Source organism: Podarcis gaigeae, assembly GCF_964106915.1.
Source record: "Podarcis gaigeae genome assembly, chromosome: 1".
NCBI classification, from domain to species: domain Eukaryota; kingdom Metazoa; phylum Chordata; class Lepidosauria; order Squamata; family Lacertidae; genus Podarcis; species Podarcis gaigeae.
In genome coordinates, this window is record NC_139678.1 from 54431134 (window position 1) to 54457283 (window position 26150).

The window sequence follows — 26150 nt, forward strand, 5'->3', positions numbered from 1 at the left end:
CAAAATGTGTGATGATGAATGGTGACCTCACAAAGTCAGCACAGTGATTTCCATTAGTGGTCACAGCACCTTTCTTGTTCCCAGTTCTTGCCCACTGCCACATATTCAAAAAGGGGCACTTTAGGAACTTAATATTTTTTTCCTTATACAGTCATACCTTGGTTTTCGAACATAATCCAGTCCAGAAGTCCATTCGACTTCCGAGAATGTTCGAAAACCAAAGTGTGGCTTCCGATTGGCTGCAGGAGCTTCCTGCACTCAATCAGAAGCTGCAGAAGCCATGTCAGACATTCAGATTCCAAAGAACATTCAAAAACCAGGTTTTCGGCGTTCAGGAGCCAAAACGTACAAGTACGAAGACATTCAAGAACCAAGGCACGACTGTACTAATGATACTATTATAATACTTTTGAAAGTAAGACTTTCTTCAACAGCTTCAAGATAAACCTCAGTAAACTTAAGGGCATAACAATTCTCATTTTATTAACATGTGGGAGGGATTTATTGTTTAGAAGTACCACTGTTTCAAATAGAGTGGCAGGAAAATTCTGATTCAAGCAGATTTTTAAATTGGATATGGAGGAAATGATATCTGGGATGCTTTTTCCACCATCCATTTGAAATGGAAGAGTCCGAAGGTATTTGGGCAGATGTGTGTGTGGATGGGGGCTTTGGAACATAAGAAGAGCCCTGTTGGATCAGGCTAAGAATCCATCTGGTCCAATACTTTGTTCTCACAGTTACCAACTAGATGCCTATAGGAAGCCTGCAGTTCCAAAAAACTGGCATTCAGAGGTATACTGTCTATGACAGTGGGTATAGAACATCGTCGTTGTGACTAGTAACCAATGCTAGTCTTGTCCTTCATGAATTTGTCTAATAATCTTTTAAAGGCATCCAAGTTGGTGGTGTGGCTATCATTACTTCTTGTGGGAGCAAATTCCATATTTTTACTGTCCACTGAAGTATTTTCTTTTGTCTGACCTGAAACTCCCAACATTGAACTTTATTGGATGTCAGGGTTGTTAAGAAATATCTGTGCCTGATGTGCTCTTCTTGGTATACCCACCTCTTGCTTCTTGGATAGAGACCTTTATTGAGGAGTCATCGCTTTCAGGCCAAAGCCCAGCAGGCCATGTGACTATTCCTGATATTGAAGTCTTCTAGTATTTGGAATTTTTGGAGAAAGATAGCCAGAGACCATGTCTTAGATATGTTAGTATCATTTATGCAGGGAGCTTTTCCAGTTTGGAAAAGTTCAAGCAAGTGTTTCACCAAAGGCACGCTGAGTGTCAGGAGTCCAGGCTGCCATCTTGATAACACAGCACGCGAGTTGTAATTAGCTTGAAGATTTATTGCAAAGCAAACAATTAGCCTCTGATGCTCTAGCCGAGCGTCCGTGTCTTATGATTCAGTTGACCCTTCTGAAGAGTGCTTTCTGCTTCTGCAGAATATCCTGAACCTATGACCCGTACGTTTCTGGGTTTGTTTTCTGTCTAATACTTTCCTCATTCGTCTGCGCCTTGGGCTCATGGGGTTAACTACCTCCTCTTCCAGTGAGGAAATGCTTCCCCTCCTGCCTTCTGAGCCTGCCTGTGCTTCTTTCTGCATTCCTTGCATTGTCAAGAAGGGGGTGAGTTGACAGCCGACTGCTTCCAGCTGTCTGAGAGAAATGCAAGCCTCTTCGTGGCTGACTGCATTCTAACTCATGCTGTACTTCTTTACTTTGGGCAGACGTGTTCATGACACTGAGCTACTACTGGTCTGAGAGAGGGTAGCATTGTGTGCCCCATTGCATAATTTGATCAGCTTTGTGTCACTCAGCCTACACTACAGATAGTACTTCTCAGGGCTGTCTTACTAGGGCACTAGGGATGTAGGACATGTGGGTGCCAGGCTCTCAGGGACGCCTGGCCAAGAGTCTGGGGCCCAAGAGTTGAGTCCGGGGAAGAGCCTGCCCATTGGTCAGAGTGCCATGGTGTGCTCTTCTGCTGTGGGCAGCTCTATGCCACAAGTTCAGGGTCAAGCGAGACACTGAGGCAGCCGGCCGACTGCACCCTCCTGCGTGCCTGGGACTGGGCAACCTGGGGGGTGGGGGGCGCCGGATGGATCTTTGCACCCTGGCGCTGCATATGCTTAAGACAGCCCTGGTACTGCTATCTGCTAATTGTGTATTTTTTTGTTTGAGCATGCTTTTCTTGTTAGAGTAAGTGAGAAAGAACCATCTATTTCCAGAAACTGAGAGAAGATTCTTGAAGATTTTTGAAGCATTGAGGTGCAAGATTGTTTAGTCCACAGCAGCTATAAATAGCTGGGGAGCACATATCTGTGGACTTGCATTATTCCTGCAGAGGAGAGACCGCTGAGCTGAGTGCTGGCAGCATGTAGGACTGAAGTGTGCCTTATAATCTGTGTGGTAGTAAAGCTGTAAATAGTCTTCTAGCGTCAAGTTGGATGTTGCCTTTCAAGTAAACAATGCTGGAGTGAGGTTTACCACTTCCATGTGTTTTATTGCCATCGGCCATGTGCAACTTGATTCTTTCAATGCGAAGCTGTGCGATCATCACTCTGCTATGCAAGGGAGCTAGCATACACACAAGGAAGTGTTGCTGGACCACCCTCAAGATTTATGGGTGGAGATCATAAAATCTTCATTTCTTCCTTCATGAAACACAAGGTGTCACACATATGATTTCCAGGTGGCCACCCACTGACCAGATGCAAATATGCTTAGCTTCAGAAAGGTAGCTGTCTCATGTACTTTCAGATCACAGCTTGGGCCACAATAAGTGTCCATGTGGCAAAAGTCCTCCATCTGAAGGGCAATCTGAAAAGGCAGATTGAAAGAGACTTCTACTGAAAGGACTGCCTAGCTCAAGTCCTCTTTAAGGATAGGTTTTTTATAATAAAAAAAATTGCAAGGGAGAGGAGGACCTTGAAACTGCCCATAAATATCACCTGAGCAGTAGACTGAGCAGCAACACAGGTCACCTAGTCAAAGTCTTCCTCATTTGGATGAGATATATTGTGTTTCTGTTTCAATTATAATTTGTACCTAGCCAGATGAATTATCATATACACATTTTATGCAAATCTAGGTCCCATCACTCCCTGTCCCACCCCCCGTTGGGTTCTAAATTTAGTATTATGGAATCTATGGCAATGAAGAGAGCATAGGAATGGATAGTGTTGTAGACAATTCTGTACCATTTCAAGATTTAATATGGAAGCAAAGGGAGAGTCTAGGTGTTCAGAGAATAGAATTAACAAATAGATGGACTCTCTCTTCTTCTATATTCTGTGCATTTAGCCATGCATCAATACCAATACCACCTTTACATACTAATAGTGCCATTAATATTCATCACTATGCAGCTTTAAATTTGCAGCTAAAATGAATTGGCCAGCAGAGAGACACACAAAAAATACACCCCAAGTACAGTTCTGCACTATTTATTTCAATTATATGCCAGGGAAAGAGCAGAGGCATCACAAAAAGAAAAGGCTTCACAGGGAAATGTTTGAAAGAACAGCTAGAAAGTTCATATGGACAGTATGTGTGGCAGTAGATTTTATAATTGGGATGTGTGGGCCACCTTGCCTTCTTGCTCCTGCACTGAGGCCATAGACAGGGGTAATACAACGTCCCTAGCTGCTACCATGCAGCTGTTTCTACAAGGGTAAGCATTTATGAAGTAAATGGTGCACATCTGCACTCTTTTACCAAACCAGATTTGCAGTAGAATATTATATTGGCTGTGACAAGACAGCCGTCCGTTTTGCATCGCAGCAACTTATGAGGAAGAATTGGGGAATAAGTAAAGAGAAAAAGGGGTATATGAGGTAAGCACACTATGATATCTCTGAGAATATTAAGAATGTTAAGAACACATCTCTCACACTACTGAATAAGCACATCCATCCCTCATATCTGGCACTAAGGAGAAGGAAGTACAGCTTGGAGACACACATTAACTCTTGCACTTTCTTTTTAGAAATGAAGCATTGGCCTAAGGTAGCTATTAAAAGAATGGCAGCATTGATTTTATCTCACTGACCTCTTGGTGCAAAATGCCTGGCGGTAAACAGTATCTGCAGATCTCTAGGAACGTGTGCATGATTCATAAGCACTATATTGGTATGACATGATGATTTATTGCTTGACCAGAGTGCCGTGCTCTCTGGATCCTGAAGGATTTCCCTAAATAGCCATTTGCTTCATTTCTTTTCTTGTATGGAAAGTTCTGCTGACAGTAATGTGAATTTAGTAGATCGGCTGAAGGTAATGTGGATTCAGTGTTGGAAACAATGAGTTATGGGGATGGTATCATTAGGGATCCTGCCCTCTGACTGCCACAAAATCCTTAAAAATTAAACTATTTCACTTTATGGTATATAAGAAATTTTATTGACATTGCATGGAAGATTTCATTTTTATATGATTTCATTTTAACCTTTACTGATGTGTCAAAAGGCTTGCTTGTATTTGTATACAGAAAAGTCCTAACTGCTGTAAGACTATAATAGTTGGCATATGCAGCCCTTAAAGGTTATTGATGATTAAGTGGTATAGATAGATAGATGATAGATAGATAGATAGATGGATAAGTTTTTTCTGTTTTAGTTTTAGGCTGGCTTTAATGTATGTTTTATTTATCAATTGATGTATGTGTAATAAATAAATAATATGAATTCTATTAAATAAAATAAAAATAAGAGTGTTAATGTGCATCCAATTAGGAGCCTCTGAAGCAGTGTTTCTTAACCTTTTTAAAGCCCATGTCCTTTTTTGGTGAATATAAAAATCCTATATCCCCCTTCAAACCTTACTCCCTTTATTATTTTATTTGTATTTTCAAAATGATTAAAATACCATGACTTCTAATTATAAATAATATTTGGGAGCCTTTAATAAAACCAAATCAAAGAGCACATTTTAGTTCATTTTCAAAATCCAGTCTTTTGCACTACTTTGTTTTAATAGCTATTATAGCAGGAAAGGGAGGAGCTATAGCTCAGTGGCAGAGTACCTGCCTTGCATGCAGAAGGTCCTGGGTTCAATCCCTGGCATCTCCTCTTAATAACAAGGAATCAAGTGGCAAATTGGGGACGCGGGTGGCGCTGTGGGTAAAAGCCTCAGGGCCTAGGACTTGCTGATCGAAGGATCGGTGGTTCGAATCCCCGCGGCGGGGTGCGCTCCCATCGCTCGGTCCCAGCGCCTGCCAACCTAGCAGTTTGAAAGCACCCCTGGGTGCAAGTAGATAAATAGGGACTGCTTACTAGCAGGAAGGTAAACGGCGTTCTGTGTGCTGCGCTGGCTCGCCAGATGCAGCTTGTCATGCTGGCCACGTGACCCGGACGTGTCTGCGGACAGCGCTGGCTCCCGGCCTCTAGAGTGAGATGAGCGCACAACCCTAGAGTCTGTCAAGACTGGCCCGTACGGACAGGGGTACCTTTACCTTTATAGCAGGAAAAAGCAGTTTCTTGAAGGCATGCAGATGAAAATGGACAATGCGTAGAACCTGCTCTCCTGTTTTGGGGTGTAAAAGTTGTTAATTCAAACAAATCTTTCCCAAAGTGAATTGTTTGAATTCATCTTTGGCAACTGAATTACACCGAGTTCCAAAAAGTCCTCTTGGGAGATGCTCTGGCAGGGACTGAGCATCAATGACAAAAGGGTTCCTCACACTGAGCTCTGCAATCTGCAGGATGGTCTGCTCAATTCCCTCTGCCAGCGCATTTTGTATTGACTGCAGAATCAAATTGCCAACCAATGAAGCTTTTTCAGAGGGTTTCTGGATGGTTTATTTCAAACTCAGTCTTGACTAAAGTTGATCTGGTCAATTTGAAAGTCCTGACTAGGAGATGGAAGAGATTAGTGAGTAATGCCAAAAGGAGTTAATAAATTCTTAGCAGTTCTCTGGATTGGCTCACTAACTGGATTTCCTCAGCCTCTCATTCACTGGTGAAGTTCTGTCTCAGTCTCATATATTTGTGCATGTAATGAGGGACGGGAACATGGTGAGTGTAGCAGTCCTCCTCTCCCCCCCCCCCAAGAGTAAAAACCTGTTTTGTTGCTGAAATATTAGGCACTGAGTTTGTTCATATAAAAATATAAACAGAGCTGGAAAATAAATTGAGTAAAATTGAGATCAAAGTGTGAGATGGAAATTTTTTTAAAAAAGGTGTATGTTAGCCTGATATATTTTTGTCTTTAATGTGTCATCCCTACATGCCATTAGTTTTGTGAAGGCTTAATAACAGAGTCTGGCATCTTCCATTAAAAGAATCTCAAATTACACTAAAATTCAGCTTTTTTATTTAAAAAAAGTGATTTTAGAAATATGAAACTATTGAATCAGTTAGTACTGGAAAGTAAAAAAAAAAAGACATATGTTTTTATTGGAGCGTCATCCATCTCTAAGTGAAATTCAAAGTAACATATCTTTTCATTAAAAGTCTGTGCTCAATCCACAGGAGAAAATCCACTGTGTACTGCTCTTATATAACCCTCATTCATTGCAATGTGAAATTTCCAGGAGTGGTGTTCTTGTGGCTTACACCTGCGATGAAACATTCCTAATTCACATGTATATTTTGCACTCATTTAAATAGTTTAATTAACTACAGTGAGATGAATGAATGTTCATTGTAGTCTGCTATTCCTCTGGAGATATTGTCATCATAATTCTTGTTGGCTCCTTTCAGCTCCAAGTTTGCTGAAAGTGACCAGAATGAATTATTTCATGCAGCCGTCAAACCCATAAATAGGTTCTTTCAAGTCATTACTGAGTCACTGGCAAGAACTTAGTTGTCATTTCCAGTACTCTCATGGTGGTTAACTACAGAAAGCTACAGAGTTGTTAACTTTATCTTTTGTTTTTATTATTATAAATGGAGTATGTCAACTGAATGGGTGTTGTAGTTTGTTTTTAAATAAAATGTTACTAGCACAGCAGTGCATAGCTTAACATTAAAATGTGGAAAACAAGTTGGCTATTTTTGTACCAGTGCTAAAAATTATTCTCACAGAGTTCCCTTACGTGTTTTCTGTGCATGTGCCTGATTATGATACCTGCTGGGCAATTCCTGATGTTCTGCTTTCCTTTCCTAATATGCCCTGGGATCATTTTCTTTGTTGTCCCTCTTCTCCTCCCATAGTTTTGTATAACTCTAAAGATTATAATGAGAGAGGTGTGTAAGAAGCTGTGTCTGTCTAGATAAGCATCCGTATAGAAAAACAAAATGAGAAATGGAGTTCTAGCCAGGAAACTTGTTGAATTGTGAATCATGCTATTATTGCTGTGTGCCACTGCTGTAGGAGTGAAAGCAAGGAGGCACTTTCTCACTCAGCTTCCCGCCCCCACCCCCTTTGTCCTGACAGCTCTGCATAAATGTTGGCTTTCTTTGTTTGCTGTGTTTAGTATCCAAGCTGACCTAAGAAATGCAGTATAGGATTGGTTCTGCTCTACTTTCCCTTGTTGGAGAAATAAACAGTAATTTGGCTGATGCTGTCTGAGGTCAGCAGAGAAAATAAAACCCTCAGAAATATAGCAATGCTCAATCCTTAGAAAGGTCCACAGACCTTTATTCATCACTCTCTCCAGCAGATGCCCTCATGGGCAGAGCAAGATGGAAGCATCAGCAGTCTTCACTCTGCACTCTGTTTCTTTCTAACCACATCTATACCTGCCCCACACATGAAACTGTGTTCCATGTTTTGAATAAACAGTGCACAGCAGTTTTCCCATTACACACACTGATCTGTTTGGATCCAGTTATAGCAGGGATGACCAATATAATACATATAGCTTTAAGAGTATCTTCTGCCTGGTTTAAGATGGGTAACATTTCCACTTTGCTGTATGTATGTATGTATGTATGTATGTATGTTGTATGTATGTTGTTGTTGTTGTGATGGCCTTATTTTTCTTCCAAGTTGCTCAGAACAGCTTCTTCATGTCGCTTCCAAGTGCTCTCCTAGGCTAGAGACTAGATCCCCTTCAGCTGTTTAAACATATTGTGTACCTTCGGACCATTCTCTGGGTGAGCATAATCCCTTTCTTCTGTATGGTGCTGCAGCATGCTGGTCATCAAATCCCGTTTCCCTGATCCTCATCGAGCAGAGTATAGATTCATAAAAATGTGAAGCTCACTGTTAAATTAGGAGGAAAGCTTCTCTCTGCCCTAAAGCATTTGTGTAACTTCCCTTCAACAGTAATGGGATTTTTGCAAGCATGCCCACGGGACAATACACCTGAGACTGTTTCATCTAAGGCTTCTGTGATGCTGAGTAGGTAAGATAAAAGGAAGCTATCCTTTTCAAGCAATTTCTTCCTTATACGTATTTCTGGAGAAGCCAGTAAGGAGAGACTAACACAGACTAGCTTAGCCACCACTATCCTTATCTGCTTTACTCTGCTAATACGGCATGCCCTTAACAGAAGGGGAAGGAATGAATAAAGAAGATTAAAATGCTATCATCCAGCTGCCTCTAGTTATCCCAGTTCATGAAAAATAATAGGTAACATAATATCTAATCAGAACATCTGGCAATACATAGGGTAGTTAAGCAACGGGATGGCTGCAAACTGCCTCAGGAGTACATCAGGTGGCTTGGTATTACATTCAGTTTACTGTCCTTATGAAAGGTTGACAGAGCCTCACAACTGTGCAAACTTGCTGGATAAGACAAAACGGGGCTGCATGCTTATGTAAACATTTATGTGGGGCTACCTTTTATGACTACTTGGGAACTGCAGTTTTAGAAAATATTAGTAGAAGCTAGAAAGTCTTCTCTTACACCAATCTTCCATTATCTAGTTCAGTTCCCAGTGTGTTTCTGGACTCACTTTAAGACACTCATTTGGACTACCTGCAGCCTTATGACTACCTGCAGCCTTATGAATCTGCCAAGTCCATAAAGAATCCCAAGATCCACAGAGTTGGTCAACATGATGCCTTTGAAGTGTGCAACAAAACTTCTATCATCCTTAAGTGTTGACCATGCTGGTTGAGACTGATGGCAGGTGTAGTGCAAAAACAACCGGTGGACACCGTATTGGTTACCCCTGCACTATTGGGAAGGATTAGGCAATCCTCTGCAGGAATGTGTAACTCATTATAATATTAGTGAAAAATAAATAAATTGGCCATACTTCACTGAAAGATCCCAGAGCAAAGCACATATATTCAATAAAGTATCTTAAATAATATTAACAATTACTTTAAACCGTCTGTCTATCTCATATCCTGGGCAAAGCCCATGTCAGAATGATGTAGTGTGAGAGGGGCTAAGTTTTTCTTGCAACTGTAGCCTTTCCCATTGCTTATATGGTTATCATGTCCCTTCACAACAGTCCTATGAAGTAGTTCAGACTGAGGCTGAGAGAATGTTCAAAGGGTGAGCTTAATAGAAACAGAATTGAAAGGGACCACAGAAGTTATACAATCTAACCCTCTGACAGTGCAGGGAATGTATTGCTACACCAAAATCCATAAGAGGTAGCCATCCAGCCGTTGCTTAAAAACCACTAATGGAGAAGAATCCCTCAGCAGCATTTCTGAAATAATACCTAATGGGAACAGTGTTGTGACATAACATTATTTCCATGGAGCATTCTGTTCAGTAATGTTGCTAGGCTACTAGAAAGAAAAGAAAAGGATGAAAGGAAAGAAAGGCAGGGGGTGGAGTACCTCTCTACTACACTTAATTGTATGATTCCCCTATACCAGGCATAGGGAAACTCGGCCCTCCAGATGTTTTGAGACTACCATTCTCATCATCCCTGACTACTGGTTCTGTTAGCTAGGGATTATGGGAGTTGTAGTCCCAAAACATCTGGAGGGCCAGTTTGCCTATGCCTGCCCTACACACTCCACAAAGTTGTAAAGGTCTAATAGCCCGGGACTATTTAAAACCATGTCTGCACAATTTCTGGCCCATGAAGCAAAAAACAAAACATCAGGAGTAGCTCAATTCTTTGCTAAGTTGCTTTGAGACATTTTGAGAAATTTAATAACAATAATGGCTCCTGTTTTGCTGCATGCATTTAAGTACAACAACAGGAGAATTGTCAATACTTGAAAGTCTGGAGCAGAATAATAGAATTGTAGAGTTGGAAGGGACCCTTAGGGTCATCTAGTTCATCCCCCTGCAATTCTAGAATATCAACTAAAGCATCCATGACAGATGGCATCTCACCTCTGCTTCAAAACCTGCAATGAAGGAGAGTCCACCATCTTCCAAGGGAGACCGTTCCACTCTTGAACAGCTCTTATTGTCAGAAAGTTCTTCCTGATGTTTATTCAGAATCCCCTTTCTCATAACTTGAAGACATTTGTTCCTAACCTCTGAAGCAAGAGAAAACAAGCTTGCTCCATCTTCCATGTGACAGCCCTTTAGATATTGGAAGATGGCTATCATATCTCCTCTGAGTCTCCTCTTCTCCAGGCTAAACATACCCAACTCCCTCAACCATTCCTCGTAAGACTTGGTTTCCAGACCCTTGATTATCCTGGTTGTTCTGCTCTGCACACAGTCCAGCTTGTCAATATCCTTCTTAAATTGTGGTGCCCAGAACTAGACACAGTACTCCAGGAATTGTCTGAATAGAGATGCACTATTACTTTGCTTGATCGGGACACTGCTTCTGTTGATGCAGAATATCATGGGGGACTTTTTGTCAGAAGCCTTACTGAAATCAAGATACACTATGTCCCTAGCATTCCTCAAGCTTATAACTCTATCCGAGAGAGAGAGAGAGAGAGAGAGAGAGAGATTTGTCTGGTATGACTTCTTTTTGAGAAGCCTATGTTTAGTGGAATACACATTGGCATATTTGGGTGGCTCACTTGGACAGGCTTTTCCTAAACTGAGGAGCAGACTATCTTGCAATAGCCCATATAACTTGATAACCTTCTTGGCAAGAATACTGGAAGTCTGAAGAAATGTATGTATTTGAAACCCAGGGGTTGACTGAAAACTGAAAAACTGAAAAATATCACTCTAGCAGACTGAAAGAGAATCCTGTGGCTTTTAATCTTTAATCAGCTTCCTTTTGTTGTCCAGCACACACCTTCAATATTTCAATTAGCATATTTTGGTCTTTTTCATGTCAAAAAAAAAAAAATGCTGCATATGCAGCAATGTACCATCCACAAGTCAGCACTTCAATGCATTTGTGAACTCCAAAGCATTTCTATACAGGATTCCTCTACCAATCAAAGATTGTCAAGGGTCAATGTAATTGAGGTTGCCAGCTCCAATTAGCATGTTTGTATTGGGGGGGGACTTGGAAGGCAATTTTGACCAGGTGGGTACTGTTCACTTTCTCTGTTCTATCATGATTTCATGTAATGGGTTTACATTCTATGAAATCATAATTATTTCCATCTCTGAAGTACTTATGACACAGATCAATGCATCTCAATGTATTTTTAAAGGCATTAGCAAAATTAGACACTGACAGCTAGATAGATATCTTAATTGTTCCAATGACAGAAAACATGACTTTTTGAAGTCTCATTCCTCCCCCACTCTCCGTGACCTTGAATTTGAAGTGTTAAAGTTTCATTTGAGTTGAGAGCAATTCAGATTGTCAGAAAGAGAGGTGGTAATAGGCTTGTTCTAGTACTTGAGATGGAAACAATTAGAGCTAGATATTGTTCAGTTTCAATTTCCAGAGAAAAATTTCAGTGGAGTAGAGATTAAGCCTTTCCAAAGTTTTAAATTCCACTAATATTCACCTTTCTTATTCCTGTTTTGCATCTTTATCCTGACTTGATTGCTGTCCTTTCCTTCTATCTGAATTAAACCTTAATTTAATTAAAGCCATACAACTGGGTTTCATGTAGTTAATAGTACGACATATTGCAGTTACAACCAATCTGATTTTGTTGTGCCATTTCATCACGTTAGGACAATGTAAATATATATTTCAATATATCTGATCCTTGCAACATACTGGAAAATTGTCACAAACAGGAAATATTTTTCAATACCACATTATTATTATTATTAGTCATCTTAGTAGTCATAATCATCATCACAGTAATATATTAGACTCAGCTTTAGGAATAATGGCTTAGTTACTGTTTCCATTCTTTCAAGTACCTTAAATCCCACTTTTTCCAGTTCCCAACCTTCACTAACAGAAAGTGGAAGGCAAATTTGTTGATTTCTCCTTTCCTTTAGCTTGTATGCCCTGCCCCAGATCTACTCCAGAAGAGTGAATGACCATTTACAACTGTATGGGAAGCAACATAGGATGTGCCATCCTACGTTTCTTGTAGATAGAATTTCTCTGATATTTAGGCTTTGGTGGTTTCTGCAGTCATGCCCCTTTAGACTAGGCTGCTAGCCACCTTATTATTCCTATTCATTAAAAAATTAAACAACAAAAGGAAGGAAAAAGGAAAATTCACAAGATGAAGCCGTGATGGTTATAAATTAGCATGTTACTTCTGCCTTCATGCGGGACAGGCTTCAATTGTTTTAAGTCATCATTAGTAATAATATGGTAGTGCTGTACCCAAACTTTCTCCCACATTTTTTGAGCTTTCTCCATGAATTAATGAGAAAAGAAATTCAAAAATTATCAAATGAGAGAAAAAATGTCGGTGAAATTCTCAAGCGTTGGGTGCAGGATTTTTGGAACAGATACCTAACTTTCAAGGTGACCAAGGAGTGTTTGTGAGTGCCTATTATTTAATTTTACAAGTCATTTCCCCAGCCTTCCTTGGTACCTGGGCATCCTGATAACCCCATGACATCCTTGGCTCAGATTTTCTGCAAGCATGAGGGTGTAGGTAGGCTCCCTTCTGTGCACCTGACAGCTCTTCATTGTTATTTTTAACAGTGAAGTCATTTTGCATTTAAAGAAATAGTTTTTGATTTCTTTTTTAAGGGAAAAGGAAGAGCTTCTCTAAAAACAAAACCAATGAACACTGATCTCAGGCATTCCATAGCCAGTTTTTCTGGCTTCTCGTTCTGCAGTTCAAGCTTAGAGGAAGGTGTTATAAAGTAAATGCTCCCATTGAGTGCACGCGCTCTCTCTCTCTCTCTCTCTCATATAGAAAACTTTGGTAGCTGGGGAGGCTGCACAACTGTAGAAAAAAAAAGTTTAATGGAAAGAAACACAGACATACCTCCACTGTTGACTACGTCATGGTGGTAAGGTAATTGCAACTCCCCACTAACCAAAGATGTTCTGAAGTACCGTACCTTGAGAATAAGGCAGCATAATGGAAGTCTTATTTTACAGGGAAATAAAAAGTTTTGAAAAGTTGGAGAAAAGGTTTTGGCACTGCGCTAAAATATTGCTATAAGAAAAGAGTGATAATGTTTTGAGTTGTCTGGAGTTGTAAGAAAATGGTCAGTACAAGGAGCAGAAATTGACACAATCTTGTAGCACCACTTTCTGATCATTGCAGCAGAAATTGGTCCCCAGTGGCTGGCCTTCATGTAGCATAATTAGTGTAACTGCAGCCCACGTCTCTATATCATACATGTATATTTATAGACATGTGAACCATCTGCATTACCCAGTTTTTAAAAGAAAAAAATAATAATTCTCTGAATATATTTCTTCTAAAGACTTAATTCACTGAACGAAAGAAAAAACCTCAGCAATGGTAGACTACAAATCAGTGAACGACATAATGGCCAGCTCAGTCATGCTGAAGATATACATATAAAAAAGCAGTGTAAGAACCAGTGAGGTGAGAAGAGACAGTAGCACATAGTAGTTAGAGCAGCCTCACTCAACCTTGGGTCCTCGGGAAATCTTGAACTACAACTCCCATCATTCCCAACATTGGCCATGCTCACTAGGAATGATGGGAGTTATAATTCAACAATGTCTGGGGGTCAACAGTTGAGAAAGGCTGGGTTAGAGTGCTGCCTATGTCCTGGGAGACCAGGGTTCCAGTCTCCACTCAGCCACGAAGCACACAGGGTGACCTTGGAACCATCACTATTTTTCCTCAATCCCAAAATGCCTCAATCCCACTCCAATTTGAGATTGAAGGTCCCTTACAGAATTCTGAGCTTGCTCAAACTGTGTAGCTGTGTCTCTCCCCTCAGTGAAGCATGTGATTGCCACCTGCACTGAGCTCAATGAAGCTGAGGGACCACAAACCTGGACCTAACGAGTCCCTTGATCTTCATCTGATCAACTTGTAAGCTGGGGTGTGTTCTCTTGCCTGTCTTGGTCTCTTAAAGTGTACTTCCTGCTGTTCGCGATGCCTCAGAGCCTGTCCTGTTCATGGAGAAGTGGGCACCTCTGGTTCTGGTGATGTGTCTACTTCCCCTGGCTCCTGTGAACTGTCGGCTGCCCCTCTGACACCCTGTGTTCTCCGTTGTGTACCTCCTAAGCTCCCAACCTCCCCTTCCCTGGGCATGTTTAGCCTGGAGAAGAGGAGGTTAAGGGGTGATATGATAGCCATGTTCAAATATGGATGTCATATAGAGGAGGGAGAAAGGTTGTTTTCTGCTGCTCCAGAGAAGCGGACACGGAGCAATGGATCCAAACTACAAGAAAGAAGATTCCACCTAAACATTAGGAAGAACTTCCTGACAGTAAGAGCTGTTCGACAGTGGAATTTGCTGCCAAGGAGTGTGGTGGAGTCTCCTTCTTTGGAGGTCTTTAAGCAGAGGCTTGACAACCATATGTCAGGAGTGCTCTGATGGTGCTTCCTGCTTGGCAGGGGGTTGGACTCGATGGCCCTTGTGGTCTCTTCCAACTCTATGATTCTATGATTCTATGATTCTATGATTCCCCATCCTCAGCTTGTCCTGGTGTGCACCAATTGTGGCTACACCCTTTGCTGGGATCCTCTTTTCCTTCCTTGGTGTCTTGCCAGTTCACAACACCATATTACATCTGTAAACAATAAAGTTGTGGCCTATTTGATCCCAATTGATGGCTTGCCATATGTTTATTTCCTTTTGTGGCTCTCCCCTGGCACCCATGGGCTCACTGTGCCTGGGCCCACAAGAACCCACTCTGCTGCCATGCCCTATATGGTGGGCAAATTACATTTTCTCCAAACTGACCCCATGGTACTCTTCATCTGCAATACAGTCAAGCTGGGTTTCAACATAGTGCCCCCACTCCACTGCTTTTGTGTTCCAGTTGAGGATCAGTTGCATTAAACAGAGCATTAAAAATGTTCCTTGCAGATGGTGCCCTGAGAAGTAAGATTACAGGTCTTGAGCGGAGGATGTTTTTCACAGCTGCCTGTGCCTGGGAAAGCCTCAGAGAGTGAGTCACCCAAGCGATATTAACATTGCCTATGCAAATGTTGTTGTTTTGTTCTTGGGATGACTCCTTTGGCAGTTTGAGCAGAAGGAAAATATATTGGAATCACTGTAGAGGGCAAATCATTGGTGTAACAACCTCACTTTTGTTAGCACATTTTCAAAACTCCATAGCGTTCTCTGATACCTTGTTGTGATGGATGGATGTATCTTGGGTTTCAGTTGCTTTCTTTGTGTTATGTCTTGGTTGTGGTGATGGGTCTAAATAAAACACCCCACATGTTCCAAAATAATCAGAATCCTTTTGAGTTTAAGCACTGTTTTTCCAGCATGTTGCTGGAGAAGAGGCATAATGCAAGCTGTTTCACCTATTCAATGAACATGTAGAAGACGGAGGGAATTGGGCGCATACTGTTAGAAATAGTGAAATGGTCACGTCAGGTGACAGATGCTAGGAAGCAGGGAGCAGGGTGAGGTGCTGCAGGTTAGTGCTGCTTACTTAACCCATATGTCCCACCCTGCACATCTAAGCTACCCTGCTGCCACAAGTGCTGTCTGTTCCATAGATTCAACTGACCACCTGCCTGCCTTCTGTATGTAGGGTGGGAGACACCAGGCAGCATGTCCAGAGCCTACAGACATATGCCTATGTTTATCCACAGGTCCTGCTACTACTTTGAAATGAGCACATGGAGGCCGAGAGAGATGTGGGGATCAGCAGTGATGATACCACTGGGGACATGCTCACAATTTGTGCAGAAACAGCAATAGTGGTGGTCGATTAAAGATATTGATTCTCTCATATCATATCATATCAACCCACATGAATGTAAGAAAACATAACACCCTAGCCAAGGATCACTGCCCATGCCCCCATTCAATAATTATTATAATGCTGAAGGCTCTATAGTGGACTAAATCATAGAATCATAGAATAGTAGAGTTGGACGGTATGCTAAGGGTCATATGGTCCAACACCCTGCAATGCAAGACTCTAACCTAAAGCATCCATGACAGATGGCCATCTGACCTCTGTTTAAAAACCTCCAGTGAAGGAAAGTCCACCACCTTCTGAGGGAGTCCATTCCACTGATGAACAGGTCTTACTATCAGAAAGTTCTTCCTGATGTTTAGATATAATCTCCTTTCTTGTAACTTGAAGCCCTTGGTTTAGGTCCTAGCCTCTGGAGCAGGAGAAAACAGATTTGCTCCATCTTCCTTGTGAAAGCCCTTTAGATATTTGAAGGTGGCTATCATATCTCCTCGCAGTCTTCTCTTATCCAGGCTAAACATACCCAAGTCCCTCAAGCATTCCTCATAAGGCTTGGTTTCCATGCTTTTGATCGTGTTGGTTGTCCTTCTTCAACCAAGTTGAAGGAATTGGTTACCAGTTTGTTCAACCAAGTCATTTATAAAGTTATCGAACAACAATGGGTCCAGGACAGACCCCTGTGGCACCCTACTTGCCACTTTTCCCTATTAGTGAGACCCTTTAGTGAGCAACTAGTTACAAATTCACCTAACAGTTACCTCATCCTGTCCACATTTTACTAACTTCACCACAAGAATATCATGGGGGTTTTGTCAAAAGCCTTACTGAAATCAAGGTACTGTAAGTCCACAGTATTTCCCTGATCCACCAAGCTTGTAACTTTATCAAGAACAGAAATGAGATCTGTCTGGCATGGTTGTTTTTTGTTTTGTTTTGTTTTGTTTTGTTTTGTTTTAGAAACTCATGCTTGCCTTAGTAATCACAGTATCCTTTTCTAAGTGTTCACAGGCCAACTGTCTAATTATGTGCTTTATGATCTTTCTTGATATCAACGTCAAGCTGATCGGTCAGTAGTTACCTGGAATAAGTTGTATTAATTCGCTCTGCAATCCTTTGCTGATTAAATAGCCAGGAAGAATTTTCTTTATAGTAAAGGTTTAGTAGGAAAACAAATTTCGGGGGAATCCACACACATATAAAAACTGTTCTGAAAATGCTTTTTAAAAGCATTTTAAAAAATACATTGAATTTTCCGTAAGGCTCGCCATCGCCATCTAGTGTCACATTGTATATTGCAATTAAAACACACTTGAAACGTTTTATTTGCAGCTCAGTCCTTTGAATGGTTGTTTGAATCTTTGAGTTTTTCTTAAGAAAAGGACCAACTTTGTGTGTACATCCTCTGAACATGCAGCGTTTCCAGACTTGGTGTCTAGCACCTTCTCATCTCACCCCTTCTTGTGTGTTTTGAGCTGCAACACAGAAGTTGGCCTAAGAGTTGACTCTTTAAGGAAATAATAGGTGTGACTGCACAATGGTAGTCTTTTGACTATATATCATATTATTGCATTTTGTGAAGGCGTCTCTCTGATTTACTGCGTAAAGCAGCATTGTATCTGTAGCCATGGGCAACAAGGAACTGCATGAAGATGAGTGGATGGAATTCTGTAATGGAAAATGTGTGGGCTTTGGCAGAAGGGATGGAGTACTCTGTTCACTATGAGTGAAAACAATTGAACTGCCTGAGGAACCATAGAGGGTTGATGAAGGACAGGCAGAACCAGGGCTTTTTTCAGCTGGAATTCACTGGAACACAGTTCTGGCGCGTTTCAGGTGGGCACCATTGCCATTATAAGAGAACAAGGGAGACAGTCATGGTGAGTTCTGGCACCTCTTTTTATAGCATTGAGTAGAACTGCATATCTTTCCCCTGCAGACTAATAGGGAAGTCCCCCACCCCAGGCTAGTAACATTCATGAGCTTGTTTACAAGGCTGGTGTAAAGTTTTCATTTTTACATTTGGTGAAATCCGAATGAATTTCTGATGTGCCACAAGCTCAGAGAGAACAACCCCCACACTGCTCCCCATTCTGAAATGCATTGCTGACACAGAATGAGAGAAACAAGCAGAACATCTAATTAATAATGGGGTTTCCCCCCCCCCCCATCTCTCAGCATCCAAAATGGAATGTTTCTCCTGTTTTATTTTATTAGTCACACAACACACAATAATGCTTCATTTAACTATGTCAAAACCAATCTTAACTCTCTGCTATTTACTTTCCTTTGTATAAATTTTAATGCATTTTTAATTCCACCCCACTGGTTGGTAAACCAACCATTCAAGTTATTGCTGCCCTGTAATGTATTTCAGTCATTTCTAATAAACCTGGACCTTAAGATGATTTATTATTATCTCTTTAAGCTATAAAAATGCATTTGCTTCCTCCAACAAAGTGGGCACTGCAGACATTTCATTAACAAGGATGGATTTTAGTGATACAGGACCAACAGTGTGCCAGATTATTTTGAGTAAAGTTCTTAGATGCTGGCTCATGCTTTCGAAAGGTTATTGAAAATAAAAGGGAAATGCCCCATAACAGAGAATCATGTGATGCATAGAAAGATATTCACACCTTGATTTTCTTCTCACAGGTCCAAAGAGGGCAGAGTGTAGGAACCAAAATGGCTTTTATATCTAGATTTGTATGCATTAGCCCATATCTAGATTTATTCATGTCTTACCCATTTAGCATCCAGTAGCGCGCAGAGTCCAGTTGATCAACCAGATCCTTCAGATTGACTTTTCTAGTAGGGAGCCACAGATAAATCATTGTTGCTTGAATGGGGTTTTGAAAATCAGCATTTCTGCTAATTAATAACATTCCTGTGTTTCTTTTGTGGGAGGGAATGGCTGTTGTTGTTTTTATTTAGTTATTTATGTGACTTGTTATTAATCCTGTGCTGCAAAGGGATTTACCGAAATAGGTATAATCTGTCAAATGCGTGGGGGAAGAGGTTGGTTTTAACCTGGTGCCAGTAATATGTTAATGATGGCACCAGGTGTATCTCACCAGGGAGAGCATTCCACAGATGGGGAGCTACAGCTAAAAGACCCTCTCCCTGTACCTCCCTCAGAGCGGGTATCTAGCAGAGGGCTTCAGCTTCTGGGTAGGTTCATACCAGGAGAGGTCCTCTTAGAGAAATTGTGGCCCCGAGCCATAAAGGGTTTTTATAGGTTAAAACAAGCACTTTGAATTGGGTTCAGAAACATTCAAGCAGCCAGACTGAGCCAGTGCAGATGTGCAACGTGATCAGCTCTCCATGAGCCTGTCAGCGATTGACCCATTTTGAACTAGCTGCAGTTTCTGAAGTCTCTTCATTTGAGAGTGAAGATAGAGCTGATCATAAGGACATTTCACTGAATGTCTGCACAGTGTTCTAGTTTGTCTGGCATGTGGCCCTTTTCAGAGACACAGCTATGACCCAAGAGGCCCACTCTGGAAGAGCTGACTCAGAGGTATGGCCATTCGAGAAATGTTATTAGCATGCTTTGCTGGTTCCAATGTCATGTCAAGAATGAAGTTTCATTCTACCATTACCTCAATGTGTAGTGAGTTTCTACAAAAAGACGACGCAGAAGACAACAGAAAGGGTAAAACATTAAAAATGTGTTTCACAATGTCAAAAGTTATTTGGGATGATTTATTCAGCTGTAAATAGAATCAAGAGAAAGCTGTACCTAAGGCCTGGACTGTAGTATATTAAGAGGAGGGTCGAAAAACAAAGATAATCAAGTTCAAGGGTGATGTTACATGTGATCCCCTAGCTTGGGTGCAGATTTAATTTTCCTCAACTGGCTCTTTTACAGAGCTAACAATACATGAAATTATTAGTTCCCTTAAGCCAAATGAGACCATGATGCAGTCCTTGTTGGTTCAGTTTTCTACTTTGTAAAATATTCTATTTCACCTATGGCAATGTTTCCCAATTAGCTAAGTACGATGGACACCATATTTTTCAAAAGCCAAGCCATGGACCCCTACTCTTAAAAATGTTGATTTCTCTTTTTTATTATGTGAATGTTGTGACAGACCCCTAGGGTCCACTGACCACCAGTTGAGAACCACTGAACTACAGTATTCTAAATCTTGACCCTGAATCAGTGAGTGGTGGGCAGGTCTCATCTAGCATATAAGTGGGGGCTTTTGGTAGAACATTCCGTTGGCTTTGTATTTAGAGATATGACATGATTGACTTTGACTGAAGGCTCAACACGGTGCCTCTGGGTGTACATGTGCCCGCAGAGGCCTTTCCTGGCACCCATAAGGTCTCCCCACAACCCTGAAATTAGGGTTGAAACGTTCTATTGTAGATGAAATAATAGGTTTTGTTGTGTGCTTGGTTGAGGTGTGTGCGCGCTCAGAACAGTTTCTTCAGTTTGCAGACGTATCCATTTGAGTACATCAGTCTCCGTGCTGCAGACGTTTAGCCTCAACACATTAAGCTGGGGTGTAGGAGCAAATATGAGAGGCGGGGCCAAAAGTCCCATTCCCGCTCTCTTGCGTGATTATAATTGGTATGGGAGGGACAGCAACTGGATAGGGCTTATTATGAGTCTATACAGTAAAGCTTTGCCATGTTCCGTATCTTTATATTTTATGGGTACAAAATGATTGGTGGTAGACAGTAGGGGCAGTTGAATAGGGAAAAACTGTGTCCAAGGCTTTGTGGGCTTTAAATTAGTTCCCTGACACAAACTGAAATTACTTTCCAATCCATATTGACATATGTCAGTTATAGCCACTTAATTCTTCTGGGCAGAGATAAAAAAATGAATAACTGTTTATTATTATTTTCTTCAGCAACTCTCAGGAATGTGTATTGACTCCTTTGTTCATCTTTGATGTTTATCTCTAACTGAATTAATACTTTTTCTTGTCATCTTTCATATTGGTTTTCACTGTTGTATTAACAGCTATGATGGAACATCAGCGACAGTACACATTTTGCTTCTTAGATTGTGAGCATGCTTATTTTCATTCTAGTGCCTGTGTCTAGGCATATTCAGGTTAAGAAGGTTCCACTTCTTTCAACACACACCTAAGATCTTCTCAGAAGTGAGGGACTGGGGTTTTTTTTGGTTTTTTTAAAGCCATAGGTTTCAGTGAATAACCCTTCTGCTTTATATGGATGTGTTTTGTTTGTTAACTGGGCATTGATCATTGTGGCTGTAGTGGGGTCAAATGCCCCTGTTCCTGGGGTGACCCAAAAACCAATAAAATCACTGTCAGGGGTGGAACGATATACTGTATAGTTTAAAAATCATATCTAATTGAGGTTAGGCTGATTGAGGCTTGGACTATAGCAGGGATAGGCCATGTGGTGTCTGCCAGTTCCAGACTACAGACTTCATCAGACCCGGCCAGCAGGGTCAATAGTAAGGTATGGTGAAAATTGCTTTGTAGTCCACCACGTCTCCAGGGCACCACATGGACTGCTCCTTCGGATACCATTTTCTTGGACCTCTACACAATTCCTAGAATTTTAATTGATCAGTCAATTAATTTCTATATTACCATTCCAAGGATCACAGGGTGATTTACAATATAAAAACATGAAAGATATAAATTTATTTCTAGTCTCTTAGACAAGGTATAAATACATTTTAATGTAAGTTTATTTTAAGGTTAGTTGACATTTGCTATATAACTATATATAGCTTTTTTAAGATTATCCCCAAAATGAGGATGAGGAGCATATGCCACCTGAAGATAGGACTTCTTACTCTCCCCAACCACTAGGTAAAGTTACCCAATTTGACTTCCATTGGCTTTCAAAATACCTATTTTAAAACCTAAAATTAATCTCTAGAAGTATTTACATAAGGATTACCTAGTATCTCTTTATTCCCATCCTCCACGTACTAAAGGATCAGAGTTAAATAATTTGGCCCAATTTTGGGGGGCTTTTTGAATTTATTTAATTGTCTGAAACCCATATTTCAATGTTAAATATGATTTATTTATTAAATTAATAATTAATGAGATTGTTGGTTAATGTTATAGCTAACTTGTTTTTGTAACAGATACCAATTAATTTCATTTACCATCCAGCCATTTCCTGTGTTTTCTCCTGTTTGATAACAAATCTATAGCACTTGTGCTTCCCCCCTTTCTTTTTTTATAGGAGATGAAGAAAACTCATAAAAATGAATGACCAGTCCTCATCAAATTGATGAGCTGTAGAGGCCTCCTTTGATCCCAGTACATTGAAATATTACATTCTGAAGAATCAGTTTAGCTAGAAGAAATCCAGAAATAAATGCAATGGCTCTAAATCAATCAAAGGAACTTAAATATCCCAAGGGCAAGTAGAAGTAAAAATGGAGAGCTTTTCTTTCTTTTCTTTTTCCTGAAATGATGACAAACAGGAAAATCAATATGACAGGCTGAGACTTTGCTTGTACTCAGAGTCCAGATCCTACCCAGATAATATTAGTTTTCCACATTGCATAAATCTAAATACCTGCAGTCTTAGAATAGCCTGACTTCTAGGGTGACTATTTATATTTTTACCTTGTCTGGAATTTGAAACCCAAAGCATTTTTTCCCTCCTTTTTCTGTAGTGGATGTCTCTCGTGAATGTAACTGTATAAAAGGAACCCACAAATCATTAAGACATAGAAGAAGACCCTTAGGTGGAGAGTGGGATAAATAATCCTTGGTAAACAAGCAATGAGGGAATAAAGGTGTCCCACATCCAGCCATCCATTTTCAGCGTATCACACACAAACACCTGCCTGCAGGGAGAAAGAAACAACTGAAATTGATCATTTGTGTTTCTCTTGGGACACTAGTCAAAAGCTTCACAATTATAATACATTTCATGTCTCGTGGCTTGCATCTGCCAACAATCAGATTAACTCATATCAAGAACAAAGGGAGAATGCTGTGGGTCATGTATTACACAATATCGAAAACAGGATTTTGTCATCGGTTCTAAGTTCTGGGCTATAAGATGAGAGTTTTCTTGGGTAGTTGGGTATGACTTGAGACTGTACCAGACATTTTAATTTTCCATGCATCTAGATTTAGGAAGAACCATACTTTTAAACAATCTCCCCACTGTGCTGCTCTAAATCATAGGTGGAACCATTTCCATTCTGACCATGGTTTTTTCCTCCCGAAACAATTTCCTGGAAGGTGCATACTAGTAGTGGGCTGGGCCAGAGGCAAAAAAGGGGTGGAGCAAAGGATGAGACTTTTATACTTGTACAGTAGGCCACATTCCAGCCATGTAAAAGCAAGAAGCGCTCTCTCTCTCTTACACACACACACACACACACACACACACACACATCCATCCATCCATCATAGTTCAAGGACAATTCCAGTCAGGCAGAAGACCCTGAAGAAGTCATGAAGCAGGGGCATGGATGATTGTGCTATGGTAAAAGAGGGTTTGGCCAAGGAAAATTCCCTAGAGAGTCCAGATGGTAACATTTAGCACTGACACCTCATGCTCCCCAGTGGCGCAGGAAGTGGGGTGCAGGGGATGCGGGCCACCCCGGGTGTCACCACTGAGGGGGTGGTGATGGCTTGGGTGCAGGTTCTGCGTTGCCCAAAATGGCAGTGTGAGGCTTGCGTCTAGCCACTACCTCCCCCTCAGCTGCCTCCCCCTCAGTGGGCAGACTCAATGGAGGCTCCGCTGCTGCTGCACGAGTGGATTGCAAGGGCGGGGCTGCTGCTGGGTGGCACACGTGAGGGTGATCCGGCGCTGCAGGCACTGCTGGGGACCTTTGCCCGGGACCTCTTTGCTGAGCCACAGCCACACAAGGAGCGGGAGGCAGAGGAGGCGAGGGCACAGCTGGATCCTCCCAGGGCACACAGGGTCCCTGTGCATGTAGGCAGCAGAGGGTCAGTGCACACGTGCCCGCTGAGCATGCTGCTCTTCTGCGTGGGATCACTTGCTCGCGCCACTGCCATGTGGCCCGGGAGCAGCTCTGCGTGAGCGAGATCCTCTGCAAAGTGCAAGGCTCAATGTAGTGCGTCCATCCCTGGCTCACCCCATCCCCAGCTCGCCCTAACCCTGGGCGCAGGACATGGCTTCCGCATTAGGCGCCCGGGTGGCTAGCTACGCCACTGATGCTCCCAACCCTGTTCTAAATGATATTTAGATAGATAGCCACTTTTCTATTATATAGAGTATATCCCTACTTCCCAGGCATGCATATATCATGTGGAATCACTGTCTTCTTTGTTTCATGACTCAGAAGTGTTAAAGAAAGTGGATGGCATTTTGTGGAACGTTCGTCTGGATTCAGGCTGAGTTTTCTCGGCTGCAAATTGATGAAATCCAGCTTATTGGCTTTTTGATTGATTTTAACCAGGTTAAGGCTCCTGGCCAATGAATTTGCTCTTGTACCTGTTGGAAATTTCTGTTTGCTGCAAATAAGCACTAATTTCTAGCCAGTTAAAGTGTAAGCGAGGAAAGATACATAGAAGATCTAATTATAATTCAGATGCTTTCAAAAGCAAATCCAGGCTTTGTGCTTCTATAATCTTTCTCTTCAAGCAAAGTAAAGCAATTACACTTGTCCCAGGACATGGATGTGTGCACAGCAAGGGCACTGGCTCCTGGGGAGCCAAGGCTCTGTGGGCACCCCCAATCTCTTTTTTTGAGGGAATTGGGACCCCTCAATGTTCAGAGGGCCCTACGCACGATGTCCTGATGTCAGGCAATGTCAGGGCAGGCCCTCTCAATCCTCCAGAGAAAGTGGCACCTCTGGTGAATTCACAGTACCCCCTCCTATATTAGGGCAATAAAATGGTTTGCACCACAAATACAAACAAATGTTTGAGGGCGGGATGAGAATTCCATTCATTTTCGGTTTCCGGAGGCGGCGCGAACGGTAATGGCTGCCCTCTTCTAACTAGAAAAGGGAAGCTCCGCTGAAAACGGGTCGTCCGCTACGGCGAAGCGGAGACCCACATCGGAAAACCACAGGCGGCAGAAGCCTGTGGTCTTGGGACCCGGTGGGCGCCAGGAGCTGCCCCCAAAACGTTGAAGGAACCCCGTAAGGGGCTCCGGATCGCGGAGGGGGTAGCGGCGCTGAGGGTCGTTCCGCAATCAACGGAGCGAAGCCGCGTAGCTGTTGCCGGTGAGCGCTGACCTTTCTTCCTGGAATTTGTGTTTTGGAAAGCAACAACCCATGAGTAATAAGGACTTTTTAAAAATCTAAAGATTTAAAAGTTACGGAATTTGGCTGAAAGCAGAGTGACGAAAAAAAAGGAAGTCCGTCTTCCGCTGCTACTGAACTTCAAAGCAAAGAGCAGGAGGAGTGGAGGCAGAGAGTGAACTTTTAACCTAATGGATCTGAGCACCCACTGAACTTCTTTTGAAGCAGAATAGGACTGTAAGCATTGGATTTTATGTTTTTGATTTGGACTGTGATATCCTCTTCTATTGGAATTACAATTTAAGTAAGAAACCCAGGTGAAGGAACTGCCTGAGTAACTGTAGCAGTCAGTCTGCAGATCTGGATACTTTGAATATAAATTTGGAAACAATCTGAGGGGGTCTGGATTTGCTACTTTGAGGCACCATTTGGAATACCAGCAAGCACTGTTTGAGACATTGTGTTCTTTTAATACCAACTCTGCTAAAATCTATTATTTGAAGGTTCCTGGACATTAATTCTGATTTTATGAACTTTACTGGAATTGATCTCTTCCCGAAAGACATTTTAAGCTCCCCCTAGAGGTTTTGGAATTTACAGCAGTGGCACTGTTTTACTTTCTCTTTCCCGGCCTCCTGTTTGACTGTTACCATCTGGGCCGTCTCTTTCTCATGGGAATAACTCAGCTTGACCTTGACTTTTAGATAACTTTGGAATGAGTGGTGCAAGGAAAAAGGAGCCTAAAGAAAAGGAACCTAGAGTAAGAACTAGACAAACAACCTTAGCCTCAGCCTTACTGTCACGTAGATCGTCTGTGCCTATTTTGCTTTCTGAGGAAGAAGCTGTTTCTCTGCCACGGGCAGGGGAAGGAGAAACTGAGGAATTACAATTGGAAGATATGGCCTCAGGAACAACTGTTTCTATTTTAGAGAAAA

General features: G+C 41.7%; 1 protein-coding gene across 4 annotated transcripts in view; it reads left to right on the forward strand.

Annotated features, from left to right (window-relative positions):
* The window catches only part of LRRC4C (leucine rich repeat containing 4C), a 616943-nt gene that overhangs the window by 382668 nt on the left and 208125 nt on the right, over nt 1–26150 (forward strand). The window lies entirely within an intron of this gene.